Source organism: Eurosta solidaginis, chromosome 3 (assembly GCF_040869045.1).
Source record: "Eurosta solidaginis isolate ZX-2024a chromosome 3, ASM4086904v1, whole genome shotgun sequence".
NCBI classification, from domain to species: Eukaryota; Metazoa; Arthropoda; class Insecta; order Diptera; family Tephritidae; genus Eurosta; species Eurosta solidaginis.
Window position 1 is genome coordinate 147,844,504 of NC_090321.1, and position 26,525 is coordinate 147,871,028.

The following is a 26,525-nucleotide window of genomic DNA, read 5'->3' on the forward strand; positions in this document are numbered from 1 at the left end:
GAAGAGCCCAAAAGTAGGGAGCGGACTCATCATCTCATCGAATTCGCCGCAAATACGACACATCACACCACCACGGAGGGGGCCGAGAATATTCTATAGTTTTTATTTTGGTTTAAAAAATAATTTTTTAGATTATAAGTTTCTTTTTGTATTTTTGAATTTCCCTGCAATCCCGATGTATGAAATATTTTTTTGAATTGAATTTAACATATTTTTTCAATTTCGGACTCTTATCGGACTCATAATTAAGAGCGCTTTGAAAATATTTCAGGGGGAATTTAAAAAAAAAACTGAAGAAATGCTTTCAAATTTAACCAAATTTTCATATTTAAAAAAGTATTCAAATAAAACGAATTGATAGCTGAAGAAAGATAGCAAAGGCAAGTTTCTTCACTTTTTAGTATTACCATTTGTATGTATCCATGAAAAAGACAATTTTTTGTGCAAAGCTCTCAGCTGAGTATGCAATTTTCGGTTACACCTTAACTTAGTCTTCCTTACTTGTTCTATATATGTATCTATAATCTATCTATCTATCTATCTAAAAATCTTACAAAATAAAGTCGCTAAATGCCATGTACACACATAACTTCGCACATAATGCTCCGATTTTAAAACGGTGTTTTGCATTTGAAAGCTTAGCTACGTGAGATGGTACAGTTAATATAATATGAAGGTATATATTATAGGGGCGTGGCAAATTGCCAAAATGTAGTCAAAAATCATAAAATTTTTGTTTACACAGCTATAACTCTTAAACGGATAGATGGATTTAAAAAATTCTACTTTTAAGTAAAACTTTGAAATATTTACCTTCGATCTGCATCAAAAAAATACTTGATTCCTTTCTTATATCAGCCAAATTGTTAAAACAAAAGTAACATTTTTATCAAAAAATGCGTATGTGCGTTTGTTCGCTGTGAACTGTCCGTGCTAATTGCTTTTGAGCGAGGCTTGATGCGACACATACATACGTACATATATAGCAGGGATGCACCTTAACGTTAAGCTAATCGTTTATCAAAAAATTTCCACCGTTTCCGTTGAAACACTTCGAAATATTATCGATAAAGAAATTATCAAGATAAATTGTATCTCGTTTTTAACCGAAACGAAAAGCTTTCGTTAACGTTAAAAACGCTAACAAAAACGTGATACTTTATGTTTGAATTGTGCTGGCAATGCTATAGCCATGGTGAAGCCGTAAGGTGGTAACAACGAGCGCACATACACACACAAACTCCATGTAATTTGTTTGTGTAATTCGTTGGTGGTAATGTCAAAAATACTCTGAGCAATGTTCGTACTGTCAAAATTCATGAGAAAAGTTGCAATCAGCTTGGCTAATGCTTTCACCTTTAATGACTCCGCCATCAATCAGCTTTGCCAGCATAGTTTGAAATTAATAATCAACATAAACGATTTGATTTCGTTTTGATATGGCAGGAAACGAAACGAAATCATTTCGTTAATTTGACGTTCTTAACGTTAATAAACGAAACGAAATGACTTTGTTTCGTTTATTAACGTTAATTATCGTAACGAAATGATATCGGTTCGTTGGTTAAGCATGCCTGATATATAGTATTCGCTGCGTTATTTAACTTCGGGCGTAGGTTTATAGGTATGTATGGATGTACATCACTACATAGTATAAAACAAAGTCGCTTTTTCTGTCCCTATGTCCCTTTGAATATACGCATCAGATTTTGATGCGCTTTTTTTTAATAGATAAAGAGTGATTTAAGAGGAAGTAACGGATGAACATATTTGGCTGAAAATTGGTGGAGGGGTAGCTTAGAACCAGGAGACAGACATAGGATAATTTTTATCCCGTTCTGGATAGGGTCTTGAGATGAAAACGTAGACCTGGGTAATCCTGGGATATGTTAGTACAATATGGGTATCGAATGTAAGCTGTTTATGAGTACTTTGATACGGGGTATTTTTCGTACCCGCGGGGTACGAGGGTCTCGAGATATAAGCGAAAACGTGGACGTGGGTACCCCTAGAACGTGTTTATAGAATATGGATAGCAAATGAAAGCTGTTGATGAGTGCTTTAGTACAGGGTAGTTTTCATACCTATTTGTGAAGGGTCTCGAGATATAGGCCAAAACGTGCATCAGGGTAACACTAGGATATGTTTTCGCATTATGGGTATCAAATTGAAGCTGTTGAAGAGTGCTTTAGTACAGAGTAATTTTTATACCGCTGGGTGACTAGGGTCTCAAGATATGGGCAAAACCTGGACCGGATACCCCTACAATGTGTGTGTAATATGGATATCAGATGAAAGTTGTTGCTGAGAGCTTTAAAGTAATTTTCATTGTGATATTCGATTTAGTTGCATTAACTTGGCAAAACTGATAACTGTGCATGCGAAGCCGAAATAAAGACACGAATTAATAATACCCACATAACTATTTACATACGTCCTGTTCGATTTGCCTGACAATAAGGGATGAAGAAGAATGGGAAAAACTTTAGAGAAGAGAAAAGAGGGAAGGAGAAGGAGACTGAGAAAGAGATAGAGTGAGACGAAAATAGAGACAGATGAAGCGAAAAGACGGAGGGAGGAGTGAATAAAAGGATTAAGAAAAAGTGAGGAGGGGGGGGGGGGGGGGCAGAGTTAGGTGGAAAAATCTTATTAAAATGTATGGAGATAGACCAAATTTAGGGCAGAACAACGTCTGACAGGTCTGCTAGTATACATATATAAATCGAATATTTGTACGTTATTACGTAATGGCGCCTATACTGCACAACGGAATAATGCAAAAATGTGCATGCTTATGTAGTTTCTCCCACGGAAGTCCCTAGGCATACTTTTATCTCGCTAGGTGGCTAGGTTCTTGAAATATAGACCAAAACGTGGACCCGGGTATCCCTAGAATGTGTTTATACACAATGGATATGAAATGATAGCTGTTGATGATTGATTTAGTACAGCGTAATTTCTCATAACCTGGGTGACTAGGGTCTTGAGATATAGGCCAAATCGTGGACCCGGATACCCCTAGAACATGTTTATACAATATGGATATCAAATGAAACCTGTTGATGAAAGCTTTAAAGTAAAGTAATTTTCAACCTGAAAAAAAGGATAAATATGCAAAATAAAGACATTAATTGATAATACCTACATACCCACATACGTATGTACATATGTCCGATACGAAATGTCCGAGTTCAAACGCATAAACTCCGTGTTACTATTGCCGGCAATTCTCTTCTGGTGTCGCTTAAAGTGTTGCCCATTTCTGGGCATTGGACTGAGAACGGGACTCGGGCTGGCCGCCCTTTTCATTCTGACAGATATTTGACAGCGGCTTAAAACCTTCCATCTTTCGCCGAATTTTTGCTACCATTTTAAATTTTTCCTATATCTTGGCAGTGTTTCTCCATCGGTTGACAGCTTTATGGATCTTTTAATGTCTTAATTTTGAGCTGGATATGGAAACATTTCGGAAAACAGCGAGTCGATATGTGTAAATGTACATTTCTTCATTGCCAAATACTTGGGGAAAAGCGGTAAATGCTACAGATCTCGATTTGTATGTTTGTTCTATATGTGTGATCTTGTAATCCTTTCTTAGGGCAATTCTATTTGGAAAAGGATAGATGGTTATAAATAATATAACAATATCTTCAACCGTTTTTGAATTCGATTCAAAGATTTCCAAAAGATTCGAGCTGCCTTAGTAGGCATTGCCAAGCGCTTTTTTTCAAGATAGTTAAATATAGTTTTTAAGTCAACCTTACGAAGTTGATCATATACAATTTTAGTTGTAGCTTTATAAATGACTTCCGTAATTCTGTTAAGTTATGAATTAAGCTATGAATTATCACAGAATTATATTTCACTTTGAAATAATATTTATTTTTACAGGAGTATTAGCGCGGTCAGAGGAACTAGTGTGTTGAGTTCCATAACAATACATTTCTTTAAAGTTATTGCCAAAAAAAAAAAAAATGGGCTGTCACATATACCGATGAATAGATCAGCAATGCTGTCATAAACTTCTTTTACGGTTTAGACTACCAATTTTTTCGGTTGACTTAAGTAGGATATCAAAGAAAACCGAGAAGTTACGGAAAAGTCTACGCTTGATATAAAATAGATAATATAGAAATAGATAATTTATCTAATACTTTGTGTACCATGGGTGGATCCAGAGAGGCATTTTTGCGTGAGGGAACTTCTCGAAAAAATACGATTTTTTCGGTAGCCACTATGGACTTAATCGGTGGTAGCACCTAACGATTTATTTTATATCCTACTTAAGTAAACCGGAAAAACCGGTAGTCTCAACAGAAAAAAAATGTATGTTAACTTTGCTCATCTATTCGTCGGTCTATTCGCCAGCCTATTTTTTGCAATAACTGTCAAGAAATGTATTGTAATGAATTTCAACACATTAGTTCTTCTGATCGCGACTAATAATCCTGTAAAAAATAAATATTGTTTCAAAAAGAAATAAAGTTCTGTAAAAATTCAATACTTTAGGAGATATTTCCGACATTTATAAGGCTACACTGCTAAAATTTTATATGATCAACTTCGAAAGACTGACATAAAAACTGCATTTGATTTCGAATGTTTTTCTGCCGTAGAAAATTTCTCAGTGAAAATTTATCTGCCTTACAAATCTCGTTCGTAGTCGGCGTAAAACATGTAGGATCAGTCCCACCAATTTGTAGGAAAACTTAAAAGGAGCACGACATAAATTGAGAGAGAGAGAAGCTAGGCCTAAGTTCTCTTCTGGAAATTTACTCCAGTTTACTTATATTCACATATATATCCCAGGTACAGGCTTAGTCTATGTACAGAAATTACCATTTTATATTTTTTCAGGATGGAATAAAAAAATGGTTGCTAATAAATTTTTGAGAATAATTTGATTTTTTCATTTAATTTTTGTATACCATTTTTTTAACTTGTTCTTTCTCAAACTGATACTAATTGAAATATATTAACATTGAAAATTAAAAAGGAAAGCAATTCGAAATCGGTTAAAATTAACGATTTACCATGGAATGCTCGTACTATAGACTTTGTCATTATACTTCCAAGTCAGATTTACTTCTGTATGGAGGAAGAACAAACCCAAATCATCCGGGTACCCCAATGCTTGCCCAAGGACGCCCAGTCCCAGGGCCACAACAGCAATTGCGTCCTGGCCTTCCACAACCCAGGCGTAGTCACCCGTCACTTACCCCCAGAGTGGCGATGTCTCCCCTTATGCACTTCAGAATTCTGCTGTTAAACTGTAATGGACTAACTGGGAAGATTACGGAGATAGTCGATTTCATGAAGCGGCACAACATCCGCATTGCTGCGATTAAAGAGACTAAACTCACAGCAAGATCTGCATTGCAGACCTGCTCTGGATATAATGTCCACAGGAAAGACCGCGAGAGCGGAAATGGAGGCGGCCTCGCGTTTATCATACACCACTCTGTGCAATATTATATATTTGATCCTGGCATCGACCGCAGGGACAATGTGTTAGAACGTCAAGGCCTATCTGTCCGGTCAGGCGATGCAAACCTAGAAATCATCAACATCTATGTGGGAATGCAACTCTGACCTAAGCGACCCTGATAAAAAGCGACTCTGAGACTCAACGAAAACTTGACCAACGCTTAATAACTAACGGACGAATGGACAATCAAAAAATACCGAAAGGACAGTTGAATTAAAGCACTCGAAACGGACGGACGCGTTTAACATGCGCACGGCTACTTAGCCTTGAAAATAACTATTGTTTAATAACTAAAGTTGATTAAAATATTTAACGAAAATATTTTGCGAAATTAAAATCTAAGCAACAATTACAACTATTACTATTCTAAAACTACACTTAATCTACAACTATGTGTAAAAACTAAACCTAATTAACAACTAATAAACATTCTTAATAAACACAATAAATATTGAACTAAAAATTGGGGGCTAACCAAAATCAGATGCTCCGCTAGTTTGTGAAAAGGCTGGAAAAATTCGCCATCATGCGAAAATTGTGAAACAGCAAATTTTTTAAGTCAACTGTACGCAGTAGCAGAGACGCTAGTAATTTCAAGGCAAGTGCGCCAGCAGATCAAAGGAAGAATCCAACAACAACAACAACAATTTCGGAAAAATTCTTAAGTGGAAGAAGCATATCAAAGTAGAGCGGAGTACAAGAAGTTGCAGCTAAGTGAACGTTGTATTTTAGTAGAAATAGTAGTAGTAGAAACGAAATTTTTATAAATAAAAGTTAAGATGAAATTGTAAAGTTTAAAAGATTTGAGTTGTGAGAAAAGAAGCTCATTAAAGCAGCGAATTAAAGTAGCGAGTTTCTAAATCAAAATTAAAAAGTGCAAAAGTTGAAATATACAGGCAAAGAGGATAGATATAATAAGAGCCATCACTCGTTATTTTTTAGGCATTTACTCGATGTAAACTGTGAGGTAATTGCTACTTTTGTTTTATGAGGGACATTTTTGAATTGCCTTCCATTTCTCCATGCGGTGTTGTCACTTTATGCAAACGTGTTTTTTGGAAAGAGAATTAAATAATTAATTAAATACAGTCGGGAAAATAAACACAAATACCCCATGAAAATGTATAGAAGACATTTATAAACATCTCGCCCAAAAAAAAGTAGCGACTACCTCATAGTTTACATCGAGTAAATGCATAAAAAATAACGAGTGACGGCTCTTATTATATTTATCCTCTTTGATAAAACAAAAGTAGCGACTACCTCATAGTTTACATCGAGTAAATGCATAAAAAATAACGAGTGACGGCTCTTATTATATCTATCCTCTTTGGTTATGTGAAAATATAGAAAAAATTTGTGAATGTAATGAAGACGTAGATCAAAGGGCGTAGTTAGAAAGAGAAGTTAGTGTCATAATAAAATATAGCTGAACCAAAGAGGATAAATATAATAAGAGCCGTCACTCGTTATTTTTTATGCATTTACTCGATGTAAACTATGAGGTAGTCGCTACTTTTTTTTTGGGCGAGATGTTTATAAATGTCTTCTATACATTTTCATGGGGTATTTGTGTTTATTTTTCCGACTGTATCTAATTAATTATTTAATTCTCTTTCCAAAAAACACGCATGGAGAAATGGAAGGCAATTCAAAAATGTCCCTCATAAAACCAAAGAGGATAGATATAATAAGAGCCGTCACTTGTTATTTTTTAGGCATTTACTCGATGTAAACTATGAGGTAGTCGCTACTTTTGTTTTATGAGGAACATTTTTGAATTGCCTTCCATTTCTCCATGCGGTGTTGTCACTTTATGCAAACGTGTTTTTTGGAAAGAGAATTAAATAATTAATTAAATACAGTCGGAAAAATAAACACAAATACCCCATGAAAATGTATAGAAGACATTTATAAACATCTCGCCCAAAAAAAAAGTAGCGACTACCTCATAGTTTACATCGAGTAAATGCATAAAAAATAACGAGTGACGGCTCTTATTATATTTATCCTCTTTGATAAAACAAAAGTAGCGACTACCTCATAGTTTACATCGAGTAAATGCCTAAAAAATAACGAGTGACGGCTCTTATTATATCTATCCTCTAACTATAGGGCGAATAAAGTTTTGTGCTGAAGAAAGCAAATAATAACAAAAGTTAGAGTAAATAAGAAGTATCAATAATTTTCAACAAGAAAATTGCTAATAAAGAAGAAAAGTAAAAACAAAATTCTTATTAGAATTCAAACAGATATTTAACATTGCCTTAAATTTCGCTTAACCAAACACTGTAGTTTAGTAAGATCGATAAGATAGTAAAAAATAACAATAATTTAAGTATTTTTAAAAAATGATTTTTTTTTTCTCCATTCACATCAATCTTGGGCGCAACTGACACTATGGACGTACAAACGATTACATCATTAACAGTGGACGGACTGAACGGAAAAGTTGACAGAGTTAGGGTTGAGTACAACGGGACGAAAGGTTGAATTACAAACCAGGTTGCTCCAGCATTTCAATTTGTATAACGATGGGGAATCCGGCTCAGATAATGGTTCTTTATATGGAGATGCAACCGGTGTTCCCCAACAACTATCGACTATTCAGCCATCACACTTTACATTGCGTGATATAGAGGACTCGATAGGCCATTTTACGGGGGTACGTTATCCGAGTATAGGTCAATGGGTGAGAGATTTTGAAGATAATGCGAAAATGAACGAACTGCAAAAATTTGTTTATGCAAGGCAGTTGTTAAAGGGAGATGCCAGAGCTTTTGTTAGAAGCCAATCTAACATCGGCGACTGGAAATCGTTGAAAGAAGCACTAAATCTAGAATTCGGTAAAAAATTGTCAGCTGTCGAAGTCCATAAGATGTTAAAAAATCCGAGGAAGAAACCATCGGAAACCTTGCGAGAGTATTTGTATTGTCTAATGGAGATAGGGAATGCTATTAGCCTTGATGAGGAGAGTTTATTCGAATATTTTGTTGAGGGTATCCCGAATTCTCGGCAGAGCAAGTCAACTAAGAAGAACTAAGGCCGATAAATACATTGCTGAACATAGAAAAAATTCTGGAAATTGTAATAAAAAATCAACTGCTTAATTACTTAGAAAATAATAAAATCTTTATAAAGGAACAATCCGGTTTCCGAGAAAGTCACTCTTGCGAGACGGTGTTAAATTACGTCATATCTAGCTGGAATAAAGAGCTGAGCCTAAAAAAACATATAGTAGCAGTTTTCATTGACCTGAGAAGAGCGTTCAAAACAATTGATAGTAATATAATGCTCGATAAACTACAAAAAATTGGTATTAGGGAAAATTAAGTGCAGTGGTTTAGAAGCTTCTTATCAGACCAGAAACAAAGAACAGCCATCGAGTCAGTAGTCTCATCCGAGGCACAAGTGGTCATAGGCTTACCACAAGGGTCGGTATTAGCACCAATCCTGTTCAACATTTACATAAACGATATATCATCAGCACTGAAATATAGTAAAATCAGGTTGTTTGCAGATGATGCGCTACTTGAAGTAAATGAAACGGACATTTCAATAGCAAGGAGCAAAATGCAAGAAGATTTGGACTCATTGTATAGATGGCTTTGCATTAATAAACTCAAGCTTAACGTTAACAAAACTAAGTTCATGGTTTTATCTAGGACGACCAATAAAGAATCACTTAATTTAGATCTAAAAATAATGAATACGAGAATTGAGGATGTCAAAATATTTAAGTACTTAGGGATCCTGATTGCCAATTGAGGTTTACGGATCATATTGATTATATTGTAACGATTTTACTGCAAATCCTCTTATTTGCAATCCTCTGCTAAGTTCGAATCACTAAACTGTTGAATAAATAACTCCAATATTGAATAATGGAAAAATGGCCTTTATTAAAGTACTTCACAATAACACTTATACTTTGCTACTCGCTGGCTTAATAACCAAACTGATTGATAACTCAAATGAAACTCTACTATTGGCCGCCAGATCGCGTGCTTAATCAAACTGATTGATAGCTCAACTCAAACTGAATTAATTCTTACTCGCCTGCCCCGCTTTTATAGTTTACGCTGCATACTTCTAGGCTCTTCGATTTCCAGAAGTTACTAGTTAGTTCGGCTACAAAATCGCCAGTCACAACTACGTGCACAAATTATTGCTCTCTCTTGTGACAACTCAGATAAGATATATGCATGTGTTTGTGCATTGCCGCTCCGCTGCTCGTATACGTACATATGTGTAGACACACTTATTTATTCGTTTATGTAGATACATAATGATTGAATTATTTATGTGAATGTTTGTAGTTTACAGTCTCTCGCGCATACATAGGCGTATAAGTAAATACATCTGTGTGTGACATCTTTCGGCTGCCTTATATATGTGTATACATGATTTGATTATTGACGTAAATACTGCTTATCGTGGCCTTGGCATCGCCTTAGTGATGTTAATATCCGTGACACTGCCCTCCACCTAAGTCTGATCGTCCCGGTCAGACAAATCTCTCGATCTAAACGCTGCTAATCTCTCCAAATGTACCACTTTCATTTTGGTTCGTGGTTTGGTAGTGGTTTGTATGCGGTACACTACATCGTTGATCCGTTTTACAACTTTGTATTGGCCTTCCCAGTTACACTGCAATTTCGGGGACAAACCTTTTTTTCGTTGTGGGTTGTATAGCAGCACCAAATCTCCTTCCTGAAACCCTTCCGAATTAATTACTTTATCGTACCTCGCTTTCATCTTGTCACTCATAATCTTTGCTCGTTGCCTTACCAGATCGTGTATCTCTCTCAGCTCTTCTTCCAAGACACCAGTGGATTTCTTGACATTCCTCTCCGCATCGGCATCTATCCCATACTTCAAATCAGCTGGCAGTCGAAGGTCATTGCCAAAAATTACCTTTGCGGGAGTTTGGCCCGTTGTGTCATGTACTGCCGATCGGTAGGCCATCAAGAATAATAATATGTGTGTATCCCAGTCCTTATAGTACTTGTCTACAACTTTCCTTAAATGCTCCTCCAATGTTCTATTGAAGCGTTCCACCATACCATCGGACTGAGGATGCAATGCAGTTGTCCGTGTTTTTCGAATGCCCAACTTATTGCACATTTCTTGGAACACAGCTGATTCAAAATTCCTGCCTTGGTCAGAATGTAACTCCATTGGTACACCATACCCTGCAACCCATTCGTTTTTAACCACTTCTGCTACTGTTTCTGCTTCTTGGTTTGGGATTGGGTATACCTCTGGCCATTTACTGAAATAATCCATAACCACCAGTACGTATTTGTTTCCGCGGTTGCTAGTAGGAAATGGACCTGCGACATCCATGGCGATCCTTTCAAATGGTGCACCTGAAATATACTGCTTCATCTGGCCATGACTTCGGGTTTTGGGCCCTTTCGCTCTGTTGCATACCTCGCAGTTGGCAATCCACTCGGTGACCGACTGACGGCAACCAACCCAATAGAATGTCTGCTTAAGGCACGTAATGCGAATATCAAAAATTGCTTTATAAGATTTTGAGAATCAGGACACCAAACGCATGGGCAATACTCGGGTATTGGACGGACCGCGATTTGTTAAGAATCTTAGTGAGGTAGGGATAATCGAACTCTATAACCCATCTTTAAACAATTCCAAGTACACCCAACGCTGTTTGGCCATAGATAAAATATGTATGTTAAAACATAGTTTCGGATCAAAAAGGACACCTAGATCATTTGCAATAAATATACATATGTTCCAAAGGGGTACCATCTATTACATAAGGTTTCAGAAAATACTTCACTCGGTGAAATGTCATTTGCTTACATTTAGAGAAATTTAAAGCTTATAAGTTTGTTATGCACTAAGATTGGAACGAGTTCAAATTGGCCTGAAGAAGATCTAAGGAGCTCAAATAGGTAGGACAATAAGTGTGTCAAAGTTTTACATCATCCGCATACCTTATAGTATGGGAATGTAATATTATCTGTGGGTGGTCATTTATGAACGGGGTAAAGAGAAAAGGGGCAGGATGACTTCCCTGAGGTACACGGGAGGAAACTACAAACTTTCTGGGTCCAGTTAGAAATATAGCTTTTCAGCCACATTAAAAGGTGAAACGGAAATCCCAGTAAATCAGGCTTATGAATAAGTGGCTCATAGTTGACGGTATCGAATGCTTAGCTGAAAACAGTGTAGATGACATCCGTTTGCTTGTTCGCTAAAAATTCTACATAACTAGAGATATGAATACAATAAAGTTCGTAGTGGTTGACTTTTGACGAATGAAACCGTGTTGGCATGGAGATAAAAAGGAAGAGCACTGATATTGAAGTTGACTGGTAACAATCTGTTCAAAAACTTAAGGAACAGCTGAACGTTTAGCAATACCCTGTAGTTATCAACTTTTGACATACTATCTTTTTATGCAAGAGTATATAGAAGACTGTTTCCAAAGTGGCGGGAAAGACGCAGATCCCAGAGATAACTTAAAAAATTTTACAATCTGATCATATATATTTGCAGCGGAGTACTTAAGTCCCGGAGAAATGGTGGGCTTCAAAGATTGAAGACTCTGAAGAAAAATATTTATTACTATAAATAGCAGGATTCATAATGGAATTCGAGCTATCTAAGCGATACAGGCATACACAGGAATGAAAACTGCTGAAGGAATAGGTGGACTTAAAGAACTCTGAAAATAGTTCTGCCAAATCGCCATCAGTGCTAGCTTTTTTACATCCAAAGGTAAATAAAGAAGGATACCTAGAAATTGTTCGTTTTGAATTTACATAACTGTGGGACTTCTTTGGATTTTTTAAAAATTGATCTTTACAACAACTTGAGTAATCTTTATAACAAAGCTGACTAAGACGGTGAAAGTTAAAACGAGCGGTCTGCAGATGTTCCAGATATCTTGAAGCTATGGTAAAGCTTAGATTTAATGTTATTAAATCTGATATGTTGCCTTCAAAACGTGGGCAGCCTGTTCGCACACAGGGTATAGCGAGTAGGAATGCAGTTATCAAAGAAGCCGTCAAGTGTACTGCAAAATATAGAGATTTCGGAATCGACAGCAATGGGAAGCCAACAATTCATTGAGCATAATGAAATTCTTTTTGTAGAATTTTAGTTTATTAATCATTTTGCTTATATCTACATAAATTTTAAATATAAATACAATAAGGAAAAGTATGAATATAAATTCAAGACATAAGAAAAGTTAGGGCCTTTTACATGTTGTGAATAACATAGCGTGAAATGCCAATCCTATTTTTGTTAATAATACAGTGGGGTGGACTGTTAAATTAATATTAAATTTTTTCATAAGGTTAATAAAGATAACAAAATAACAAAACTTGTAAATTCATAACAAAATTGTGTACACAAGGTGGGTTGAGTAAAAGTGAATAGTATTCAAAAATAAAACAGAAGAAATTAATTAAATTAAATTATAACTCTTAAGAATATTAAATTTTTAATTATCTGTCCGAAGCAAAACTTCCATTTCGAAATACGATCTGCTTAGAAGGAAAGATTTCACATATTTTAATAAGAGTTGAAGATTCCTTAAGCCCCGAACTTCTGCTGGTAGTGCATTTAATAGTTTACGAGACACTATTGTATAAAATTTGTTAGAGTGCGTGGTTCTCCAAGAAGGCACAGCGACGGTATTGTTTGCGTTTCTCCTCAGATTATATACTTCAGAGGCCATGCTTTCCCGGTAACCACATCTAACGAAAAAAACTTTAAAATAATATAGGTCTCTCACTGGAAGAATCAATAACCTTCTAAAAAGCTCCCTTGAGGAGTGCATTCGGTTCACCTTGCATATTCTCCGTATTACACACTTTTGCAATGTTATGTGGTTGAATTTTGTTCAGGCTGGCGCCTCCCCAACAGGTGATGCCTTATAGCGATTTTGAGTGAGCAGTAATTCCTGAGTTGATAGAGGCAGCGTAGTGAATATTGCAAATATTTTTTCAAGCGGGAAATGTGACGACCAGTTCATATTACAATCAACGACTAGACCTAGGTATTGAAATTCCTCTACTATGCCAATTAAAAAGCAATTGGCGCTACAGGGTGTAAGAGAATTGAAAGTACAAGACTTTATCTCAGGACATAAATGCTGATGAAGGGTGAAGTGTTCGCAATCTGAAGAATGAAAAGGTTTGTTGACATCTGGAGGTTGCTTTGAATTCAAGCTATAAAACATTAACTTAATTTTACTGCTGATGACGAGTTTATGTTTTGAAAACCCAGATCTTAACAGAGAGACATCGTAACTTATATTAGCAATTAGGTCAAAAGAACTACCTGAACCATACGCTAATGCAAGATCGTCAGCAAATGCAGTAACATTTCCTTTAAAGGGTAAGTCAAAAATGGAGTTTATATAAACTAGGAAAAGAATAGGGCCCAGCACGGAACCTTGTGGAACCCAAACTATTGTTGATTTATGATCAATTAGAGTGCCTTGAATTCTTACCCTTTGCACCCTATCTGTTAGATAAGATCTAACCCAGTAGGGTATAAACCCCCGAAAGCCGGCACGGTATAATTTATCCAGTAAATTTATGGTCAACTGTATCAAAAGCCTTCGTAATGTCAACGAAGAGACCCCCACAGCTTTTTTTTGCTATTCAACTCTTTGCAAATGAATGAACAAAATTCGAAGAGTGCATCTTCAGTAGAACGGCCCGACCTGAACGCGAACTGCCTCGAGCTAAAGAAATGTTTGCTTTCAAGAAATAGTAGTATGCGGTTTTTAGTGCTTTCTGGAAAACTTTAGAGATGGATGACAACAGGGAAATCGGTCTATAATTATTTTTATCCTTGTCACCCTTTTTAAATAGGGGTAAAATTATCGCACATTTCAACTGGTCAGGGAAGACACATGTGTAAATACTGGTATTAAAAAGATATTTCAAAATGTCTATTAAATTACTGGCTGTGTTCTTTAGCAGTTTATTTGATATCCCATCGAAACCACACGAACAGGAATTGTTTAGATTTTTAATAATTGTTGGAATCTCTAAACCTGTGGTGGGTTCAAACAAAAAACTATTTCTGAAACTAGGTACGTCATTACTCGACATAATACACTTGCATGGAGTAGGATGAGACTGCCCTACTGATACAAAGAACTCATTAAGTACAGCGGAAACGCCGGACGGATCTGAAAAAGTTTTGCCGAACTCGTTTAGACAAATTACTTGATCATCACTTGCGCATTTCCTATTGACAACGCGATTAATTAGTTTCTATTCCTTTTTCGAGTTCCCTTGGCAATCTATGAATCTATTACGGAAATAGCTATTACACTGTAGATCGATATCTTTCCTTAAATCTTTGCATAATTTACCAAAACGAGAGCGGAGTTCCCGATTGAATGGATGCTTACGACATTTACTGCCTAACTTATCTTTAAGTTTAATTTTTTTAACTAAATCCAAGGTAATCCAGGATTTTAGTTTGGTTTTGTGCCTTCGCGGGGCACAAGTGTAGCTTGCACATCTTATATGAAATTGCAATATACCTATAAACAGTGAGTACGATTTTGAGATATCAGGCTCCGTATACACCCTAAGCCAATCTACATGACGAAGCCTGTAGTCGTTCAGCAATGCATAATTTATTTTATGTATTGTACCTAGTTTTTTTTTATTTCTTATTTCTCTGGTATAAGTTTTCTATTTTAATCCCGGCCATGGTATGATCAGTGATTTGAAAATCCACGTTTAGACCCCTGGAATTACACATGCTAGTAAATCTACAAAAGACATGATTCAAACTGGTTCCCGAAGAAATTATCGTTGTTTCGTTGACATAAGAAATAAAACCATGTCTAGCCATAAGGGTAGATAGTTTTCGGATGTTGTATTCGACTGGAGTATATCCAGACTTCGAATATTTTGATGGACAATGTAAAGACAATTATTATATGGAGTTAGAAAATCGATACTGCTAATAGGGCTGTCAACAAAAGGATTGTTGCTGTTGAGAGGGAGCAATAAATTCATCACTTAAATCTTAAAAAAGAATATAAAATATAATACAGAAAAAACTAGTCTAGTAACCCAGACAAATAATCAAAAGATCTCCCAACAACAATACCACTTTTGTCTGTGTTTCTTAACATTATTTTTGAGTTTTCCACAGATATTTGTAGTGAATCTATTTCTTAAGCTTGAAACACAATGCCCTGACGCCGCGAAATAAACGTGACGAACATCGCCTTGTCAAAAATACAATCCCCATATATACATGAAGGTGAACACAATGAACGCCAAGAGCGAAATTTACGCGACGTCATTTTGCGACGATGTATTTATTTCTATCGTCGCCGCCGGGCGATAACGACAAACATCCCAAGGGTTGCTGCTGTTAAATTTTTTAAGTATAAAAAAAGAAAACATAATATCCAAAAACAATTTTTTTTTCTTTACATATAATTTTTAATTTAATTTCTTAATATTTTTGTTTTATTTTGTTAATTTCTTAATATTTTAAGCGTGTTTTAGCAGTCACGTGCTAAAGCAGAGAATTAAAGAAGTTTTAATTGTTTTCATCTTTATTTCTAAATAATGGCTACTCTGAATAAACAGCGTCAATTTCGCCCGGCATTGTGTTTTAAGTAGACGAAATGTCTGGGCGTAATTAAGTTTTATAGGCAGCAGCGTACAGAGCTCTATTATAATAACTAAGGCTATCATTCATGTAAATTGTCTGCCTACTCTTATCGGAAGAGAAAAACCCTGGCGTGAGCTTTTTCTTTGCTAACAATTTCGCGCGTTTTATACTCTGTTTGATATGATGTGTTGTGAAAAGTACAAATATAGGGGTACGCGGGGCAGAGGAAGCACTGATCGGTTTTAATTTCTTCGGTAGCTTCGCTCAATTTGTTGGATTGGTACTGATAAGCCTAGTGCATTCGTAAAAATACACTCGAGGCATTCGTTTAAGTTATTCGCTTCTGCATTAGGTACACCAACTATCCTACGTCATTTTCCAGCTGCTTTTGTGCATTGAAATTCACCTGACGTTCAAGCTTAGCAACCTTCTCTTTTAATACTTAATAGAGGTCGAGACAGTAAGTACTTGAATCCTGCGCGGTAGGCTGATATCAAGTGATATCTCAAGCGTAGGGTGCAGAGGATCTTTTGGAAGAGATAAAGGTGGAATCTGAGTAAAGTCAGTACCCACCGAGCCATCCACAAATACTAAATCTAGCATTTTGTTTCTACTATTTGGAACATTTATAATATGTAGAAGAGATGATATCGAGGAGGATCCATTTTTAGGGATCCGACCAAAATGTTCTGATCACACACGCAGAGCTGCTACGCGCACACTCACCCTTATTTTTTCCTTACTTCTTTAATTCAGTAAAAACAGTTTTTAGTTTCTATATTCTTCTTTATTAAACTTTACTTATAAATGTACAATTTAGTTCCTTCTTTATAACTATATGTAACACTTTCCTTTAAAGTCTCTTACACAGCTTTATTTTATACTTTTATTTTTTTTTGTTAACCACTCTATAATTTCTATACGTTTTTCTTATTACGTGCTTATGCAGCTGCCGGTTCACTTTAAACTGAAAATTGCCGCTAACGCAACTCTGTAGCTCCGCAGTTTTTCTTTACGTTGCTTAGCAACGAAATAAATGATGGCGTCGAGCAACGGCAGTTTCAGCCAATCAGAAACTCTCCGGGTTGCTCGACTCTAACAATTTTAGTGATGCCAAGTGCATCTGATGTATGGTTGCATCTTGCACATTTCTAAAGAGGGTTGCCATCTACAATTTATTTTAATGCAATTTACTATGGCACTACATCATCCCCCTTTAGAAAAGAAGAATTTGGTGCGATTAGTAATTAATCTTGCCACATTCTTCTTTAGGCTTTAATATGGGTGTTCTAACCCGAGACTCATTCGTTCATCACAGTGCAACTTCTAAAAATATGATTAAAAATGAAAAGAAAGTTTTGAATAAAATGAAATATAAAAGTTGGGTTGAAATATTTGTTTTAATGTTTGAAGTAAACCGGTTTTATTTTTAAATGTATATTTGTTTGTTACATTTTTTTAGCCTTTATTGGCGGATTTTTAAAATACATTTATATCTAAAGATGATTAGTAATAGGTTATTAAATTAATTAATTTTTTGTACTCGATTTTTGTGTACAATTTTTTCGTTTTCTTTACTTATTTCACAAATTGTTACATTTGGCCCCTCAATATTCATTATTATGTCGGGACCGTGATATATATTTTTATGTTTATTCCTAGGTTCTGTTTCTACTAACACTTTATCATTAATTTTAATTTCTAAAGGCTTAGCTGTTTTATCGTATAAATCTTTATTTCTAATCTTATGCTTATTAATCAAATTTTTTGCCATTTTATGCGATGTTTGCATTCTAAACTTAAGCTCTTTTGCGTAATTTTCTACGTTATAGATCGGATCAATTTGCTCTTTTTGCAATTCATGTGGCATTGTAGTTTTTCTGCCAAATATTAATTCAAACGGAGTAAATTTATTATCAAAAACCGAACTACTTGTAGTATTGTGTAAAAATGTAAAGTATTTTAAATATGTATCCCAATCTGAATACGTTTCATTTAGGTATGCACGCAAGTATTCGTTAAAGACTCTATGATTTCTTTCAACAGTACCAACAGGTTCGTGATGGTAGGCTGTTGAGAAATTATGATCAATGTTTAAAAGTTTTGTCAATTCAGATAATAATTCGTTTTTATATTCCGTTCCTAAATCGGATCTAATAGCTTTCATTGTACCATATGTTAATATGAAGGTTTCAAAAATAGCGCAAGCAATAGTTTTTGCTGATTTATCTGGTACAGCTACTGTTACCAGGTATTTAGAAAAGTCACAAATCATAGTAACAGCGAACTTGTTACCATATTTGGATTCCGGAAGTGGACCTATTGTATCCACAATTACTATGTCAAAGGGTTTGCTGGAGTCAAGAAAAGATTTTCCTTTGTTTTTGGTATTACTTTATTTAAAAAGCATCTATTGCAATTTTTGACAAATTTCGCAATGTCTCTTGTCATATTTTTCGAATAGTATTTTGTTCTTAATTTGGAATATAATCGTTTTGTACCGCAATGACTGCCTAACAAAGGGTCCTCATGATAAATTGTCATAAGCTTTTGTTTCTGCTCTGTTTCTGTTACAGTTTCTACGGGGTCTGTTAATATTATTTGTAATGATTTTAAAATTTTATTACCGCTGATTTTAAAATTTGTAATTGAAAATTCTTTGAAAAATATATCATTTTTTGGCCATTCTAACTGCTTAATATTGTGACTGCCGGCTGCTTTTCAAGCCTCGAAAATAACTCATCTAAATTTGTCTTTCCGTTAGCATCCACAAAATTAAGTAAGTTTAGTTTTTTATATTTCAAATGCGCATGAATTTCTATATTAGAGATCTCATTATTCTTATTAAATTGTATAGTCGACTTTATTCGCGGTATCTTTTTTGAAAAATTGTATGAAAATTGTCATAAACTTGTACTTTAGGCGTTTCGCAAAAAGTATCAGTAAAATTATCGTCTTTATTTTGTAATTCCTTTTGTTTGGTCTGCTAACACATGATTTGTATATTCTTTTATTTCGTCTTTACTAATGCGTGAAAGATCATCAGCCACGACGTTAGATTTTCCTTTTATATATTTAATCGTAAATTTATATTCTGACAGTTCTAATCGAATTCTAGAAAGTTTAGACGAAGGGTCTTTCATGTTAAAAAGATAAACTAGTGGTCTATGATCGGATTTTACTATGAAATTTGTACCGTAAACATATGGACGAAAATGCTTTATAGCGAAATGTATTGCTAGGAGTTATAATTCGATAATTGCTTTTTTCTGTTCTGCTTTATTGAAAGATTTTGACGCGAAACAAATTGGTAAATCGTTATCACCATGCTTTTGGCTTAATATAGCACCACAGCCACTCTTAGAAGCATCTACTGTAATTATAAATTCTTTTGTAAAGTCAGGGTATTGTAGAAGTTGAGGAGGCATTAATGCAAGTTTTAGTTTTTCGAAAGCGTTTTCGCACGCTTCGTCCCAAACAAATTCAACTTTTTTCCGATTTAAACGATTTAAAGGCGCTGCCAGTGACGCAAAATTCGGTATAAATCGCCTGTAATAATTTGCAAATGCGACAAATCGCCTAACCGTATCTTTGTCTTTTGGCTTAGTATACCTTTTGATAGCGTCTATTTTTGAATCGTCTGGCAGCAAACCTTTTGACGTACATTTATGCCCTAGAAAAGTTACTTTGGAACGAAGGAAATTGCACTAGTTTGGATTCAGCTTTAAATTAAACTTTCTACAGGTTTCGAAAACTTTTTCTAAATTTTTAAGGTGGTGTGTCTCACTACAACCAATGACGATAACGTCGTCAATATACATAAAAGCCTGATTTGGCTAAATGCCTGAAAATGCTATTGACATCATACGAGAAAAAGAGTTTGGTGCTATATTTAACCCGAGAGGTAAAACTTTCCAACGAAAACCTCGATCTGTACTAAAAGAAGTTACGTCTCTAGATTTAGGGTGAAGGGGTATTTGGTGAAAACCAGAAAAAAGATCTAGAGTTGAAAAGTATTTGGCTCTGCCAAGATTGTCGAGTATGTCATCAACGCGTGCTAGTGGAAACTTGTCGGCTATAAGCTTTTTATTGACTGCTCTGAAATCTACGCACATACGATACGACTTTTTGCCTGTTGGATCTTTTTTCGGTACCAAAATTAAAGGACTGTTATAATTTGAAAAACTAGGTTCGATTAAATCATTCTGTAATAGGTTTTTGACTTGTTTATTTATTTCTTCGCGTTGTGTGTATGGCAAACGGTAATTTTTAATATAGACAGGTGTTTTGTCAGTTAATCTAAGTTTTTGTTCGTAGAAATTATTAAGCGTCATTAAGTCGGTTTTTAATGCAAAAATATCAGAATATTTCAAGCATAAATCAAGTAATTTCTTTTTAGCGTAAGAAAGCATTTGTTTTGCCAAAATTGATTTAAGCTCTTCAATACGTTTTGAATCGATAGGTGTATCATTTATGCTATAGACATTGAAGTTTTTAATGTCTTCAGTTTGAATATTAAAATCTTTTACGTACTTGACCTCGTCGGTGGTGTTGATAACTTTTATTATTGGATTTTTTGTATCAACGATACATTTTGCTGTGAAAACACCGTTACAGAGTTCCTGAGAATCTACAAAAACTGGACTTGTCGAATTTTTCAAACTAAAAACACGAAAAACTTCGCATCTAGGTGGAATTACAAGAGTATTTGTTGAAGTGCTATGCAAAATTGAAATATTTACCTTTTCTGTCCCTATTACGAATGTAATTGTGTCATTAGCATAATTGATTATGCATTTGTTCGCCTTTAGAAAGTCTTTTCCTATTATACCGTCCGAAGGGATATTAAAGTTGTCATTGACAACGTGAAGAGTCAGAGGAAAAAATGTATTTGATGCGATTATACTTGTATTAACTGTTAGCGTTGTTACCGTTAGTGTTGTTACCGTGTTTGTTGTTACGCCTGTTATATTTATTACATTACTATTGTCTACTTTTACATCGTTTGCCCAACTGGAAATTTTTATTAGTGAAATGTCTGCCGGTGAATCTACTAGAAAAGAACATATTTTATGAGAATCGCTACAAGCGACTTCGACGAAATCGGAAAAATTTAAATTTAGACAATATATAGACTGAGAAGTATTTAGTCGAATTGCTCCTGCTCCCTCAGTGTTCGCGCCTGAGGGGCTTCGACATTTAAAACACGAACATTGGCTGAGTTTCTAGAATTTGAACCCTGATTATTGGAATTTCTGTTATTTCCGGACCGATTATTATTGTTATTGTTGGAATTACTATTGCCTCTATTGTAATTGCGATTATTGCCTCTGTTATAATTGTTATGTCGGAAATTTGTATTACTGTGTTGCCTATTTGCATTACCGTTAAATCGAAAATTACTATTGTTGTTATATCTGAAATTACTGTTACCTCTAGAATTTCCACGGAAATTATTATATCTTATCGGACGTGACCGAAACGCTAACACTTGCCGCTCTTTAACTTCCTGTTCTCGCTCTATAATCATTTTTGCTACTACGTCCTTTGAGTCTTTGAAGGTTGTTGACGCAAGGATTGATTTAACCATATCTGACCTACTATTTAATCTACAAACGCTAATGGTTTCTTCAACTGCCATCTCATGGGCTTTTGCCTTCGTCATACCTTCAATGATTAGACAGCGTTCTAACGAGTCAGAAAGCTCTTCTACCTGCTTTGAAAATTCTGAAAAATTGTTATTGGGAACTCTTAAGCCTGCAATTTTTCCCGCGACAACTTTCGAAATGTCTGGCCTAATTTCACTACATAGCGCTTCTTTAATTTGGTTGACTGATGCTATATGCGTTGGGAGGGCTTCGCGAGCTTTGCCTTCGAGCTTGGATTTTAAAAATGCAATAAAAGTAGGAGTTAAATTTTCGTTAGAGAATACTTCCATTAATTCAACTTTATTTATAAATGAGCCAAGTGCTAACGGGTCTCCACTGTAGTTGTCTCGCATAATCGAGGCACAAGTATTAATAAACGATTTTTTCTCCTCGATTGTGGCCATGGTTGTAACGTTAAGAATCGGAGTTAGAATAGAAAAACCTGAATTTGGAATTACAAAAGTCTGCACTCAGGGATAGTTTATAATTATGTTCACTTGTTAAGGTATCAGTTGACGATGCACTTGAAGATGAATCCGAATCTGAATTATTGGAATCTATATCTTGCTCTGAGTTTTTGGAATCTAAATTTTGCTCTGAATTTTTGGAACTTGAACTCGGATGTGAATTTTTAGAAACAACCTTCCCGCTTCTTAGGTCCATACGCGTTGAAACGAATAGACAAAATATTAAATTTTTTTTTTGTTGCAAGATATGTGGAATTTGTTTATGAAGATTGAATAGAAATTGAATTTAAAGGAAATTAAATTTTTGAACGAGTTGAGTTGAGCTAAAAAGAAAATTATGAAAGTATTCGTAAAGGAAATTTATGAAAATATTTTTAAGGAAATTTGTGAAAGTATGTATTTTTGAAAGCTTTTAGATTTTAGTTATAATTATACAATTGGTTAGCGAATACTTATTTCAAAAACTTTAGTTAGTGAATTTTATTGAAATACTAAAGTTAGTGATTAGTTAATGAAAAGAAAGATTAAAAAAATATTTACTTTACGCTTTTGTTGTCCGCAAATCCAAACCCAATGATTGAAATTAGTTGAAAACTTTCCATGCAAAAAGGAAGTTTTAATTGGAATTCACATGCAATTTAAAAGATGTTGGATATTGTTTACGAATATATTTATTGAAATGTAAGAATTTTTAATTGTACAGAATGTGAAAAAAATGTTTGTTTTTGAAATGTATGGCAAAAATTATAATTTTATTTGAATTTAAATGCAAAGATTATAGAATGGCAAATATTTTTGTACAGGCTTTAAACGGACGCACCGCTTTTATCAAAATTGTATTGTTCTTATTTTTATAGATACGGGCGCACCGCATCTTTCCAAAATTGTAATATAAATGTTCTCGGACGCACCGGGATGTAACAAATTATGTCATGTTATACACGGACGCACCGCTTTAAAGAAAAATTGTAATCATATTTTTAACTGCTTATATGCGGACGCACCGCTTTTGAAAAAAGTAACAAAATTTTTGTTTGTATTCTTTTGTGATGGAGCAGAGTGGGACTAAAACCAACAACTTTTATGGTTAATTATTAATTATGGCAAATTTGAAAAGACTAAATAAAGCTTTAAAATTTTCCGTTTTTGTCCGACCCTGTCCCACAGTGTCTACCTGTAAGCTTACGCATATACCTATATGTATGTGAAAAATTATTGTTGTTTTTTGTAGTAAATAATTTTGTACTTTACTTTGAATGTAATGAAACAAATTTTGTGATTAGTATGGTAATTTTTTGATAAAAAATTTTTTTTTGAAAGTTTTTTTTTCTTATATAATTTAGTAATTTAGTTTATGTTTATTTCTTCAATAAAAATGTGTACTTTAGTTTATATATTGATGAAAATTGAAAAGTATAACCTATAAAATGTACATATGTAATGAAAAAAATGTTTCGCATACCACTGCCGCTGTACCTCCTACCGCTTGCTGTTTTGCTGCTGCTGGTCTGCCGCTGCGCTTACTGTTCTGCTGCTGCTGGGTGGCGTCACTTTTGTTGCTGTGCATTCCGCTATTTCATGATGTTACGGTGGTGTGCCGTTATTAATGTGGCGTGGCTAGTGCCGTTATTGATGTGGTGTGGCTAGTGCCGTTTTTCCACTAGTTTTTGGTACAGTTCGATTTTTGATTTTTTTTTTTTTTCCAGTTTCTTTCTAATTTCTTTTATTATTTCTGCTGCCGATTAGTTTGTTGTGTTATAAGCTTTGAATTTTCGTATAATTTCCGATTTTTATTAAGTCTTGGTATTATGTGTATATGTATATTTTTCAACCGATCTTTTTTTCTACCACTAGCCATGACCAAAAAAAATCCACCACCACTGCCATAATTCTGTTGATTTCGTTTTGTAGTTTTTTTGTTAATTTTTATATATATTTTGTAATGATTTTAAATATTATAATTGTTTTGAAATGGTTTTTGAAAATTTGTGTTTTTTTTGTAGATTTTTCAAATTTTTAAATTTTTTTGTAATAGTTTTTAATCTTTTGTACTTTTTTTGTAAATTTTTTGATTTTGAACTTTTTGTGCTATTTTTTGTTTTTATATTTTTGTAGAATTTTAAACTTGTATTTTTTTTGTAGATTTTTCAATGTTTTTAAATTTTTTTTATTTTTGAAGGATTTTTGTAAATTTTGTGGTTTTTGTTTGTATTTTTTAAAATTTTTATATTTTTTTTGTAATGGTTTTTAATGTTTTATATTTTTTTTGTAAGAATTTTTAAATGTTTTGTATTTTTTGTAAATGACTTTTAAATTTTTGTATTTTTTTTTTTGTAGATTTTTGATATTTTTAATTTTTTTTTGTTGATTTTTGTTTTGTAGATAGGTATTTAACTTTTATATTTTTTGTAATTTTTTTTGTAGATTATTCATTTTTCCATTATTTTTTTTAAATTTTGTGCAGGCCTTCTCTTTTTTTCTTCTTTACTTTGAGCACCCACGCCTGTTAGGAGGCTTGCCTCATTTCGGCAACACACCGTTTTTACAGGGCTTCGGCCCACGGTCGCCATATCGAGGATCCATTTTTAGGGATCCGACCAAAATGTTCTGATCACACACGCAGAGCTGCTAGGCGCATACTCACCCTTATTTTTTCCTTACTTATTTAATTCAGTAAAAACAGTTTTTAGTTTCTATATTCTTCTTTATAAAACTTTATTTATAAATGTACACTTTAGTTCCTTCTTTATAACTATATGTAACACTTTCCTTTAAAGTCTCTTACACAGCTTTATTTTATACTTTTATTTTTTTTTAACCACTCTTTAATTTCTATAAGTTTTTCTTATTACGTGCTTATGCAGCTGCCGATTCACTTTAAACTGAAAACTGCCGCTAACGCAACTCTGTAGCTCGGCAGTTTTTCTTTACGTTGCTTAGCAACGAAATTAATGATGGCGTCGAAATAAATCATGGCGTCGAGCAACGGCAGTTTCAGCCAATCAGAAACTCTCCGGGTTGCTCGACTCTAATAATTTTAGTGATGCCAAGTGCATCTGATGTATGGTTGCATCTTGCATATTTCTAAAGAGGGTTGCCATCTACAATTTATTTAATGCCATAGTAAAGGCCCTACAATGAGTCCATCAGGCTTTTGGGAAAATCGTATTGAACATGTTATATTCGATGCGGTCACGCCGATGAGCAGCATATTTATTTGAAAATACCTCAGAAGTGTAATTATTAGGGTTTAGCCAGGTCTCCGTAAAAGCTAAAACATGTGCCGAAAAATTGAAAGTATTAAGGAAGAAAGGAACAAATTTTGATCGTAAACCACCAAAACTTTGGTAATTAATGATTAAACGAGACAATTCAGCAATTACCATTGTGTTGTTATTACTGTGTTCGTCATCGCGTTTTTTATTTCCTTTATATTTAGTCGGTTACTTCTCATTGAGCTACAAACGTGAAACTTCACATATAGATTAAGGCAAAGGAACAAAAAGAAAAAATTCCGTTGGGCGGTGCACGGACCGAAATAATTAGAAGAGGATTTGGAAATTTGAAACCGGCTTTTAAGTGACTTCCGGATGAGTTAAAGACTTGAAATTTCAAACTTAATTCAGAGGCCGATGACAAAAAGTTTCGCTAGTGGGCGCACGAATTGCGATATTTAAAAAAATCGTACGGAACGTAGGGAATCTTGCGATCGATTATTATACTTTGTTGGGCTTTCACAGCTCAAAATGCAAGGGAGTACGGTGGATAACGCAGTGGTGTATGTAGGGTCAGCACTTTTCGCCAAAGGCCAGGTCTACGTAATATTGAGTCGAATAAAATCTTTGGTCTTCGTATAGAAGAGCCCGATTGCGCCAAGCTAATGGGAAAAACCCCATGCATCGAGAATGCTATGCACGAAATGGAGTGATTCCGGAAATTAGAGTATGCACGAAAAGATAATTATTATACAGATGTATATACCGAAAAAGACGGAGGAATCAACTATCTAGACCTCATGATAAATATTGATAAAGTTGCCAAAAGATTTAACTATGACATATATAGAAAGCCAACGGCCACCGACACAATAATACCTAATATCTCCAATCGCCCCCAACAGCATAAAAATGTAGCATTAAGACATTCGGTACATAGACTTGAAAGAACACCTCTTACACAAGAGGCATATAAGAGAGAGTTTGAAATCATATATAACATTGCTGCAAACAACGGATTTAAAAAAGCACTAGTAGATAAGCTCAGAACCAAAAAGGAATAACG

General features: G+C 34.6%; 1 protein-coding gene across 8 annotated transcripts in view; it reads right to left on the reverse strand.

The window, feature by feature from the left end:
* The window catches only part of Mmp1 (Matrix metalloproteinase 1), a 422,620-nt gene that overhangs the window by 328,628 nt on the left and 67,467 nt on the right, over window positions 1-26,525 (reverse strand). Inside the window, exon 2 of one of the 8 annotated variants that reach the window (XM_067773239.1) lies at window positions 3,150-3,605. The exons of the other annotated variants lie outside the window; for them this stretch is intronic. The gene's annotated coding sequence lies outside the window, so the exon portion shown is untranslated. The remainder of the gene's footprint in view (window positions 1-3,149; window positions 3,606-26,525) is intronic. 8 annotated transcript variants of the gene reach the window in all.